This window comes from Myotis yumanensis, unplaced genomic scaffold (assembly GCF_028538775.1).
Source record: "Myotis yumanensis isolate MYYU_CA2020_CCGP unplaced genomic scaffold, mMyoYum1.0.hap1 SCAF_17, whole genome shotgun sequence".
Classification (NCBI taxonomy): Eukaryota; Metazoa; Chordata; class Mammalia; order Chiroptera; family Vespertilionidae; genus Myotis; species Myotis yumanensis.
Genome location: NW_027223768.1, coordinates 6626543 through 6638751, shown reverse-complemented (window position 1 = coordinate 6638751; position 12209 = coordinate 6626543). Strand labels below are relative to the sequence as shown.

Here is a 12209-nt window from a genome sequence, read left to right as displayed (position 1 = left end):
GTACAATCAGGGCCAGGGAGGGATGTGGGAGGTTGGCCAACTGCAGAGGGACTGTGGGAGGGCTCCAGAGCATGTCCAGCCTGTTTCGCTCAGTCCTGATCGGCCGGACCCCAGCAGCAAGCTAACCTACTGGCTGGAGCATCTGCCCCCTGGTGGTCAGTGCACATCATAGCGACTGGTCGACCAGTTGACTGTCTGCCCCCTGGTGGTCAGTGCACGTCATAGCGAGTGGTTGAGTGGCCTTAGCATTCATTAGCATATTACACTTTGATTGGTTGAATGGACAACCGAACACTTAGCATATTAGGCTTTTATTATATAGAAGAATTTTTACCTAAAATATTTTCAAAGAAATTCATTCCAAGCAATTTTTTCAAAGATGACTACAAATTACCAATCATACACTATGATGGTTTTACAGATTATTAATAATCTGAGGATTTTGTGGTTCCCACCCAAGAATTGTAAAAGGTATCTATCAAGTTGGCAAAGATTGTAAAAACTGACCTACTCAATGCCATTGAAGGTGAAGTGAGACACACTCTTATACACAGGGTAACCACCCTCTGATCCAGTTATCCCACTTCTGAGAATCTAGCCTAAAGAAAGAAAGAAAAACACAAAGATGCAATCAAAGACAAATGTACAAAAATGTCTGCCCCAGTATTATTTAAAACTAGAGATCCGGTGCATGGATTTGTGCACACTCAAAGGAAATTAATTAGAAGGTGGCCAGTGGGGTGAGATGGGGTGAGACAGGCGGGACATACCCTGGAGCCAACCTCCCGTGGTCCCTCCCCAGCTGGCCGCACCTGGGGAGACACTGGGGCTTGAAGGGCGTCTATGGAGTGAGCAGTGGGGTACCTTGGCCTGGCCTGCGGGGAATGGGCCAAAACTGGCAATCCGACATCCCCCAAGGGGCCCCGGAGTGCAAGAGGGCACTCTGCAAAGTTGCTGTCGCTTGGCAGCTCCTGTGTTGAGAGTCTGCCCCTGGTGGTCAGTGCGCATCATAGCTACTGGTGGAGGGTTAAACGGTCGCTTAGGCTTTTATATATATAGATAGATAGTAATACTATAAAACACCAATATCCTGTTCAGAGAAAAAAGTAGGAGCAAAACAGCCTATATAAAAGCATTAATTCCAATTTTTAAGAAAAAAAATATGTACATGCAAGAAAAAACTAGAAAAATGTACTAAATGTATTAAAATGTTACTATTAAAATGTTAGTAGTAATTATCTCTAGGTGATAGGTTTATAGGTGATTTTCAATTACTTCTTTCATTTATGTTCTTTTCAAAATTTATCACAATGGAACATAAATTACTTTAAACAGGAAAACAATGTTTAAGCAGTTATAGCCACTGAAAATGAACCTAACAAGAACACATTACTTGGAACAGAAACTACATTTCCTAGTGTAAAGAAATCAGCAAACTTGTTGTTTCCAGCTTCTATTACATTCACGTTTACCTTTATATAGTGTAAAGAATGTTATCCATGACTCAGTAGCATTCGTGGAATTACTCAGGCTCACTAAAAGTCAGCCAATACTCCAACAGAAAGCATCACAGTTAAGTGAACTGTTTTACTGTATGCCTATTGAGAACTAGAGTTCTGGTGCATGAATTCATGCACCAGTGGGGTCCCTCAGCCTGGCCTGCGGGATCGGGCTGAAACCAGCTCTCTGACATCCCCCTAAAGGTCCTGGATTGTGAGAGGGTGCAGGCCCAGCTGAGGCACCCCATCGGTGCATGATCGGGGCCGGGGAGGGACGCAGGAGGTTGGCCAGCCTGGGACAGACTGTGGGAGAGCTCCAGGGCATGTCCAGCTTGTCTTGCTCAGTCCCGATTGGCTGGACCCCAGCAGCAAGCTAACCTACTGGTCAAAGCGTCTGCCCCCTGGTGGTCAGTGCATGTCATAGCGAGAGGTTGAGCATATCATTAGCATGCTTTGATTGGCTGAACAGCTGACCGGACACTTAGCATATTAGGCTTTTATTATATAGAATAATAAACATCCAGTTAATCCTAACTCAAAACATGCAAAATGGAAAAATCAGAAAAACTATTCTCATTTTGTAAATTAACTAAACATACTGTTGTTGCCTTATAAGTACATCACAGGTCTGAAGGGGGGAGGAACTTGAAAATAAAGCCGGCGAACTACCAACATTCACTAAAAATGCACAGTGATGCATTTGTCTATATGTACATTTCTGTCCTAGTGGATAGTTAACTTCAGTCACAGGATAATTTTAATCAGTGTAGAAAAAATATTATGCTGGACTGCAAAAAAACCCACACACAAATACACTCACATTAAACAAAATTAAATTTGCTAGCTGAAAAAAAAAACTTCCCACAATGTGACATATATGCAGAAAAGCAATTTGAAAAATAAAAGTCTTGGACAGAAGTAAAATAGGCAGTAGAAAGCAAATAATTTTTATTTCACTATGTTTTAAATAAATTGGAAACTGGTTTGCTCTAATACTAAAAAGCTGTTAAAAAAATAAGACCACAGAAATAGCTGTTAAGTAGCTAAGAGATCATTTAAAATAGTTTACTTAGAAAATGAATATACGCCCTGGCCAGTGTGGCTCAGTTAGTAGGAGGATCATACAATCCATCAAAAGGTCTTGGGTTCCATTTACAGTCAGGGTACATACCTCTCCCCCACTTTCCCTCTCTCTAAAAAAAAACAGTGAAAATGTCCTTGGGTGAGAACTTAAAAAAAAAGAAATGGCCTGGCTGGTATGGCTCAGTTGGTTGGGTGTTATTCCCTGCACCAGGAAGATGCCAGTTCAATTACTGATCAGGGCCCATGTCTGGTTGTGGGCTCGATCCCTGGTAGGGGGCATGCAGGAGGCAGCCAATCAATGTTGTGCTCTCACATCAATGTTTTTCTCTCTCTCCCTCTCCTTTCCTCTCTCTCTAGGAATCAGTAAACCATACTATAAATAAACAAATAAATAAGTAAGTAAGTAAGTAAGTAAAACAAAGAATAATATTATCCAGAGACAAGGGGCACGGGTGGGGGGGGTGGGGGAGGGTGGGGGGGTGTTAGAGATCAACCAAAGGACTTGTATGCATGCATCTTAGCATAACCAATGGACACGGACAATGGGGTGGTGGGGGATTGCCCTCAGGGGTGGGAATGGATATGGGGGGTGGGGGGGGGGGGAATCAATCGGGGAAAAAGGAGACATGTAATCTTTAAACAATAAAAAAGAAAATGAACATGATTATATTTTAATTCTAAAATGAAAATACAAAATTTATTTATAAACATATGTCAGGTTCTGACAACAAAATTACTAGACTAAATTCCTTAAATAGAAACTACAGTCCTCACATTTCAATTTCCATCAAAGAGCCTAATAGTGGGTCACTCAAACATCGTTCTATGACTAAATCTAAAATCTACTAATAAGATTATGCAACACTTTCACCAGCATATGATAGAATTTAAAAGGTATTTCAAAAAGCATCAGTGATTTGGGCTAGATACTGAAAAGTACATAAAATCCAAGATAGTGTTACAATTCCAACTGCTAAAATAATTAAGTTATAGTTGCTTGCTTAATGTTTTATAATACTTGCCTAGAACAGAATGATTCTATTTGTAAATGAATTTAAAAATATCACTGAAAATGCAGTGAATGAATTTACTCTCTAGATTACACATCTGACAAATCTGAAATGTTCAATCTGCAATAAGAGAGAATTTCCTACTATTGCTAACTTAAAATCTCACAAACTGCATTTGGGATTTGTCCAAAGAAACAGTTGTAGCCAGTTATTTGTGCCTCTCTTACAACCAGAACAAGTGAATACAACATTATATTGCAAGCAAACATGAATGTTATAGATATATATACTTAAAGAGTTTAACATAAGGTACTTCAAGTTTTAATTAATCCAACAGTGTCTTTATCAGTTATAATGTGTAGTTTAGTATATTCCTATTCTGAAACATGGCTTAATTTAAATATATCTTGAAACCTAACACGGGATTACATATTTAATTCCAAATTTGGTTAACTTTACCATTCCAAACTTTGAACCACTCTCTATCAATGTGAACTAAATAGGCTAGAGATAGGAAACTATATCAGGGAAAACTGGATATGCAAAGAATTATTTTACCCAGGTTTATCTATTCTAAATTTATACAGCCTAAATAAATAAGTCATTAGTAAAAAAAAGCCATTAACTTTTCTAATGATTGAAGTTAATTTCATAGAACATAATATTCAATCCTCCACATGTATATCACGGACTTCTGAAAATTATATAAAGTGTTTCTTTTAGAGCACTTATAAAAGTACACTATTTCTTGCTTCAACTTTATCTTAATCATCACATACAATTTCCTTTTTTTATTGGTACATGCACATACCTTCTACCTCAAAAGGCCTATTTTCAAGCAGAAATGAGAGCATGGCATAGTTCTCTATTGAACTGCTTTGTTGATCTGAGTATCATGATAGGCTAAGCTTATACTAGTAGCTTCACCACTCATCTGGATCATTTAACTTGGAAACAAACTGCCCTCTTAACCAGTCACCTCAAAACTGTGTAAAGGGGACTGGACAGAGAGCATGTGAATCATTCAGTGCAAACCCATAACCACCATTACAAAAATTCAAAATGTAAATGGACCAGTATTATCTCTGTGAACAGATTGAAAAAGCACATAACATCTAGCCCAAATTTCATGCATAAAAAAGGGGGGAAAAATGGATGCTTCATCTATCTCAGTAGGAGAGGGAGAGATAGAAACATCAATGACAAGACAGAAACATCATTGGCTGGCTGGCTCCTGCATGGCCAACCCTGGGGATTGAGCCTGCAATCTGGGCATGTGTCCTGACCGGGAATTGAGCGGTGACCTCCTGGTTCATAGATTGACATAACAACGGAGCCACACCGACTGGGTTGTGTTCATAATTTTAAACTCACCACCCCATTAATATATAAATGCTTCATATGAGATATTTTTACTGAACTTATAAAATGAGAATTTTATAACTGGGAGCTTAAGGAGTTATCTGAGGTTAAATGAACATTTGCTGGGTCCCTAGCATGTACAGACACAGTGCTAGGGGCTCGCAGGTAACTCTATTAGTTCAACCCACTCTCCCAGGTCATGCCAAATCAAGCCATCTGGATTTCAGAACTAGAAATGCTGAGCAATGCCCTCACTGTGGTATGATTTCTATCAAAACAGACCGGTAACACCCTCCTTTAAAAACTAAATAAAATTTCAAAGCTGCTATGCTGATCTTATTTAATAGAAACAATAGTTTCTGTGTTTTGAATAACTATAAATAATTACAACAATTTAAAAATTCAACTGTGAGAGTCCTCAACTAAGTACTAGTTGCATAATTTATTGCAAAGAAGAAAACAGGGCTGTCACAGTTGTAAAATTCTAAAGACACACAAAACAGAAATCAAACAAACTGCAGATACCATTTAAAAAATCCCTTTGTAGCCGAAACCGGTTTGGCTCAGTGGATAGAGCGTCGGCCTGCGGACTGAAAGGTCCTAGGTTCGATTCCGGTCAAGGGCATGTGCCTGGGTTGCGGGCACATCCCCAGTGGGAGATGTGCAGGAGGCAGCTGGTCTATGTTTCTCTCTCATCGATGTTTCTAGCTCTCTGTCTCTCTCCCTTCCTCTCTGTGGAAAATCAATGAAATATATTAAAAATAATAATAATAAAATAAATAAAATAAAATAAAAAATCCCTTTGTAAGAAAAAAAAATTATCACTGAAAAATTAAATGCTTGCTTGGAATGCCAATTGTATATAAAAGGTCATCAACTACCCTCTTAACCAGTCACCCAAAACTGTGTAAAGGGGACAGAACAAAGTTCATGAGTATGAGTGAACACTGGCAAGACTGAAGTTATTTAACTATCAGATTAAAAATTAAGACAGAATGTAAAGTTTCCTGAGGGCAGAGACCCTGTCTAATTCATCTCTCTATCTCCAATCATTAGCTAATAATAAATGAACTCTAAATGAGCTATTGGAAAATTAAACCTAACAATCTAAAATTGTTTTTAAAATACTAAATAATAATACTCAATGCAGGTGACATTGCCATGAAACTTAAGATCAACAACAGTGGCTATCACTTTAACTAGTACAACATACTCTTTGAAGGAATTCACAGATACAACACCAAGAACACAAGTATATTCACATACTTTGATTCTGTAGTCCTTCTTCTGGAAATCAATCCCAAGGAAACATTTCAAAAGAAAGAAAAAGTTGCATACACAAGTGTTCGTTTTGTTATTTTAACAGGGGGAAAGGAAACTACCTGTATACCCAACAGCAGATAGATGGACTAATTTGCAACCACTGAAAAAGATTTAAAAAGATTAACTTCCTGATCTGTCCTCCTGCTTCTACGCTTCCCCTCCCAGCCAAGCTGGTTTCCACTCAACAGCCAGAATGATTCTCACAAACGTAAATCAGAATAGGTTTCTCTTCAACTCCAAACCCTCCAATGGTTTCCCATCTCATTCATGGTAAACTTGAAAATTCTTGACTAGTCTACAAGGCCTTATGGGGGGGCCCCAGCTACTTCTCTAACCTCAAGTTCAACTCTCACTTTCCCTCTTGTTTACTGGCCTCCTAGTTTTTCTAAAAAAGGCAAAGTACACTGAGGGGTCTTTGCACTTGCAGTTCTCTCTGCTTGTAACCTTCTTCCCCAAAAGCACACACCCTCACTTCCGTCAGGTTTCCGGGCTAGTCTCATGGCTTCCCGCCTATCCTTCCCCGACCCTGTTTCTCTATCCCTCACCTTCTTTACTCTTCTGCACAACTCTTAAAACCTGACATACTCTTTATGTATGTGGTGATGGCCCATCTCTCCTGATTAGAATACACACTCTATGACAGTAAGGATTTTGTTTTATTACAACAGACTTTCAAAAAGCACTCGTTGAATTAACATTGAATGCTGTTACAATAATTATTAACTACATGAAATACCATGCATATTAACAAGCTTGAAGAGAACAGGAAAACTGAATCGTTTGATTTATGAACATTCTCAAGTGCTGTTCGTATTGCTCAGAAGTTTATACAATAAAAATCGTAAGTCCACCATGTTTATGATTTTGAGCTTCCGACTGCAGCAATCTTATTTCCTTGGAAGTCATTAGTAACTGTTACTGACCTGGTAACAGTTATTAAAATGAGAACTTTGCCCCATAAAACTGCAGTAACAATCACTCTTAAGTCTTGTTCCCAAAGACACAAAGTTTAATCTGTAAGTGTAAATACTGTCATTCTTAAGGGCACACAGAAAATAAAAGCTTTTGAACAACTTTAATATGGAGCTGAATACTACTCAGTTCCATCATAATAACTTTTGAGACAAGTTTCCATGGTTGGCTTTAGAAGGTCCCTGAAGCTGAATACAAAATTTTCTGCATAAATGCCTATTACTATTTTTCTACAGTGCCTATATATTTCATTATATTCTCAAAGGTATCAGTGGCCTAGAAAAGGTCAAGAATTACTATTTTATATCTGGGAAGTGAAATGCAATATTCAAACGTAAGCTACTTCTCAAAAGAACAGAAGATATATAATACCTAAGCACATGTTTGTAATCACTCAATTCATTCAAGAAATACCGAGTGCCTACATACGTCACGCACCGTAGGATCCTGAAAAACGTCCATCTACTAGTAATCATAGTTTGCAGTACATAATTCAAAATACAGAACAAGATTCACTGAAACACCAGAATTTAAAAAAAAAAAAAAAGAATTTCAACCAACGCAAACATAATTTCAAAACAGTGTTACAGAAAACCATAATAAAGACACAAAAAGAGCTCGGGACCTGATCTAGTAGTGCTTTTTATGTCAAAATGTGGCAGATTATCAATTACATCAAAAGAAAAGAAAAACTACACAGACGCATGCCCACCCCCACACGCTGACAGGAAACCAAAAGAAAGTTTCCAAATCCTGTTTCCAGCAGCATCCCTTCTGAGGCTGCCCTTCAGCGACTGCGAAGGTAGGAGCCCCGGTGAGCACGGGGAGCTGCTACCCGACTCGGGCTGTGATTAAAAACAGAACGAGCCCTCCTCCCACGCCCAGGAAGCAGAACACGGCGGCCACCTGTAAGGACGTGGCCCATTAACCTCCTGCCCTCTTACTCTTCTTTCATGCCTTATGCCCTCCTCCCTCCAAAGCAATGACAATACGTCCCTCCCCAAAAGAAATACCTAACTGCTCACGGTAGTTGGCTCCAAGGAGTCAAAAGGCCCCCTAAACTCTGGTTCTTAGCCCTATGAGGAGACGCCTCCCCCCTTTTTTTTAGGCACAAGTATCTTCCCACAGACCTTTTCCCCATAGCAGTCAATTACACAATTCGGCTTAAGACACTGTCCCTTAACTTCCTGAGTTGAGGGGGCAAACGACACCCCTACCAGCCCCAGTTGGAAAGAAGACAAGAATCAGGCGGACCTCGTCCCTGACAACATCCAGGGAAGCAGAGACAGACCCCAGGAAAGCAGCGCCGACCAGGCGGACACGCGGCGTGCTGCGGAGGACACCGGTGAAGGAGGGCGGGAAAGGGGCCGGGAGGCGGAGAGGGATGAAGAGATGTCAGCCCGGCGCACGGGGGGCATAAAGGGAGCGGGGACCCTGGACCCAGGGCCACGCTGCCGCCTCCCCGCACCTCCTAGCGCAGGAGGGGGGACAGAGAATTCCCTCCACCCGCCACCCCTCTCCGCGTGCCCCCCAAAGGGAGAGCTGACCCGAGTCTGGGGACAGGCAAGCGGAAAAGAGAGGCGACGTCCAATCTCCTACATCGCCCAGGCGGCGCGGGGCGAGGGCACGGTCCGGGGAGATGGCGAGGGAAACGGGCTAGTGCCATGACACCTCCGGGAGTTGCAGGGTGGGGGACACAATGTCCTCTTTCTCTCCCACACCCGGCCCGGCCCCTCCCGTCCGTCTCCCGCAGGCCCAGCCACAGTCGACCGGCTCCGTCCGCGGGCGTGGTTGGCTCCGGCGGCGGCGGCGGCGGCCGGGCCTCCGCGAGCCCTGGCCCCTCCCGCCGGCCAGGCCCCCGGGCCGCCGCCCCGGACACCGAGGGAGCGCGGAGAAGGAAGGAGAGCCGGGGGACTGACCGGCGACAGGAGTCGCCTCAACCCCGGCCCGGCCGACCCGCGCCCCCCGCTCCCTCCGGGGTGGCTCAGGCTCCCCGCCCCTCACTCACCCCCCCAGTCCAGCGCCTCCTCCACCTCCTCCTCCTCCTCCTCCCTCCTCTCTGCCGTGGCTCCGGCTCCGGCTCTGCGCGGCGACGGCGGCGGCGGCGGCCTCGAGAGCGGCGGCGGCGGCGCCTCCAGAACGCGCACGCACGCAGCACGCAGCCCCGCCCCCTGGTCACGCCCCGCCCCTCCGAGTCCGCGTCGGCAAGGCTTTGGCCCCGCCCTCCCCGCCGCTTTCCGGACTCCGCTTAAAGGGGCCGCGCAGGAAGGGGTGGGGAGAGCAAAGGACGGTGGGGGAGGTGGAGGCTGTGGTGGCTTAGCGGAGGATGGGATGTGGGGTTGCGGTCGGCCGGAACTGAACTGAGGAAGGGTCCAGAGATTCAGGAGTAGAACCTTGGAGGAAATGCAGTCGTTCAACAAGTACTAATTGAACACCTAGTAGGTGCCAGGCACTGTTCTAGTCGGTAAAGCCATACATGGGCAAGCAGGGGCTTGCCTTCTACTGGGGTAGGAGAGAGGAGACAGACAACAAGCAAGGGAACAAAAATTTCAGGTATTGATAAGTGGTGTGAAAGAAATAAAGTCGGGAAGCGGGTGACTTTATTGCCGAGCCGGTATTGCCAGGCCAGGGAGACCTCTGAGCACATGCACGAAGGGTAGGATAGGCAGGAATAAGCCTAGCAAATAAATACGGGGGAGGGGAGGGCAGCCTTTCAAAGCTGAAATAAACCAGCATAAGCTCAGGTGGGAATATGCCTGGCCTGTTGCAGGAACAACAAAGGCCAGCATGTCCGAGGAATCAGCGGGCCAGAGAGCAAGCTGTAGGCTGAGAGGTGGGCAAGTGGCCAGATCCCATGAAGTTTTACAGGCAGTCATAACAGCAACAGAAAGCTGGGAGGGTGAGCAGATCAATGACAGCGTCGTGCAGCCCTGACCGGTGTGGCTCAGTTGGTTGGAGCATCCTCCCTTGCACTAAAAAGTTGCTGGTCAGGGCACATGCCTGGTTGTGGGCTCCATTCCCCGCAGGGGACCCGCAGAAGGTAGCGGATCGATGTTTCTCTCTCTCCCTCTCCCTTCCTCTCTCTCTAAAACATCAATAAAAAATATTTTTAAAAGTTACTCTTGCTAATGTGTGTAAAATACACCGAGAGAAGCATGGGTGTCCTAAGGGAGACCAGTAAGGAGGCTGCAGTAGATTGGAACAGGGTGGGGCAGAGAAGGGGTGAGAAGAGGGCTATTCAGACACATTTGGAACAGAAATGGATTTGGCAGAGTGTGTGAAGGAATGAAAAGATCATGGATGATTCTTAGGTTCGGGGCCTGAAGGAAGGGTAAATGGTGGTGCCATTTGATGAGTTCCGGAGGACTCAAAGAGAAAGTTACCGGGCAGCGGAAGTAGGAATTCTGTGCTGTACGTGTTACATAAGGTGCTTGTTATTGGTCCAAGCGGGCATGGTGAGCCAACAATTGGATATATGAGTGTGAAGATACAAATTTGAGATTCATCAGCACATAGATGCTTTTTAAGCCTTGGGCTTACAGAAAATCACTTAGGGAGGGAGAGTCGCTGAGGGAGAGAGCAACAAGGAACTCCAACACTTGGAGATGAAGTAGAAAAGGAGGAGGAACACTTGGAGAGGCTGGAATGTTGGAAGATAAGAATTGTTTTCGGGAGGTAGGAGGGATCAGGCTTATCAAACTGATGACATGAATAAGATGAGATCTGAGAGTTTGAAGGCTGGTTTTGGCCTGATGAAGGTGGCTGATGTCCTTGACAAAAGCAGTTTCAAAGGGGTCATCGGGGAGAAAGTCTGATTAGGGTGTGTTAACAGCGACTGGGAGGTGAGGAGGAGAAAGTGCAGCGAGTCTGAAGAGCTCTTGAAGAGCTTTGCTGTAAAGAGCAACTGAGAACCCGCCCGCCCTCAGCCCGAGGATTGCTTGGGACCAAGGGAGGGTATTTAAAATGGGAGATGTTTCTTCCCTCGGGTATGCTGGATGATTCCCTAGGGCTGGAGGGGGCGGGGGTGGGATGGGGGTAGAGTGATGGGGCAAAAGATAAGAGGAGACAACTGGAGAGAGATTGTCCTGGTGTCGGGGAGAAGCAATGGGCCCTAACAGAGAAGTGTAGGGATCAGCCGTGGCTAGGAGTTAGGACAGTGTGTTCATGCACTATTTTTGGAGAGAAGGCGAAGTCTGTGGGTGGCATGTGAGGTAGTCCATTGGGTGTCATGCTCAGGCTACCATGGAGCAGAAGGGGGGCAGGTGGGAACTGAAATCCAGCCCCTGCTCTGCCAACCAGACAGCGAGGCCACATCAACCGGAGGAAGGGATACCTTTTCTAATGGCTCCACGTAAAGGGGGGTGCCTTTTAGCAATCGCACACACACAGTGCACCCTTTCCCGGTTGGTACTCACTAGGTCTCACTGGGTTTGATGAGGGAAGTCTGGGCTGTGTGCTTTCTTTTACTCTATGTAATAAAACTGTGAGTCGGGAGGGGCTATTGGCTGTTGGAGCAGATGGGAGAAGGTGAGGAAGAATGCCCTTGAAGAGTGGAAGAGTTACTGGGGAAGTGTAGCAGTCTCGACAGTGCTGAGGGCCCTCTTGAGTTGGGGGTCCTCTCTTTAAAGAGACCACTCAGCAGGGTTGGGTGGATTTTCTCCAGCCACATTCCACTGCTGGGGTTGGGGGTGGGGGGGGGAGGAGAGTTGGATGTGACCAGGGCTGGGGTTTGCTGATGAAGGTCAGTGAGAGGGGGAGGGGAAGAAGGAGGGGAGTGGTCATAGCCTTGGACCTTGGCATCTAAGCTGGGAGGGAAGAGGGCACGTCAGAGAGAAGTGGGGCCAATGGCTCAGTGGTCCCTGTGGGAAAATGTAGTTCAAGAGGAAGCAATCAAACAAGTGGAAGCAAGGGGACTTTCCAAGGACCGGGCATGGGGAAGGGAGAGGGGAAGTGAAGGTAT

At 44.9% G+C, this 12209-nt stretch overlaps 1 protein-coding gene across 2 annotated transcripts in view; it reads right to left on the bottom strand.

The window, feature by feature from the left end:
* The window catches only part of RAP1A (RAP1A, member of RAS oncogene family), a 57249-nt gene extending 47896 nt beyond the window's left edge, over positions 1-9353 (bottom strand). Inside the window, exon 1 of one of the 2 annotated variants that reach the window (XM_070396496.1) lies at positions 9258-9353. The gene's annotated coding sequence lies outside the window, so the exon portion shown is untranslated. Of the gene's footprint in view, positions 1-8796; positions 8920-9257 lie in introns of those variants that run through there. The other variant, XM_070396498.1, reaches the window with a different exon arrangement.
* Between the last annotated feature and the right edge of the window lie 2856 nt (positions 9354-12209).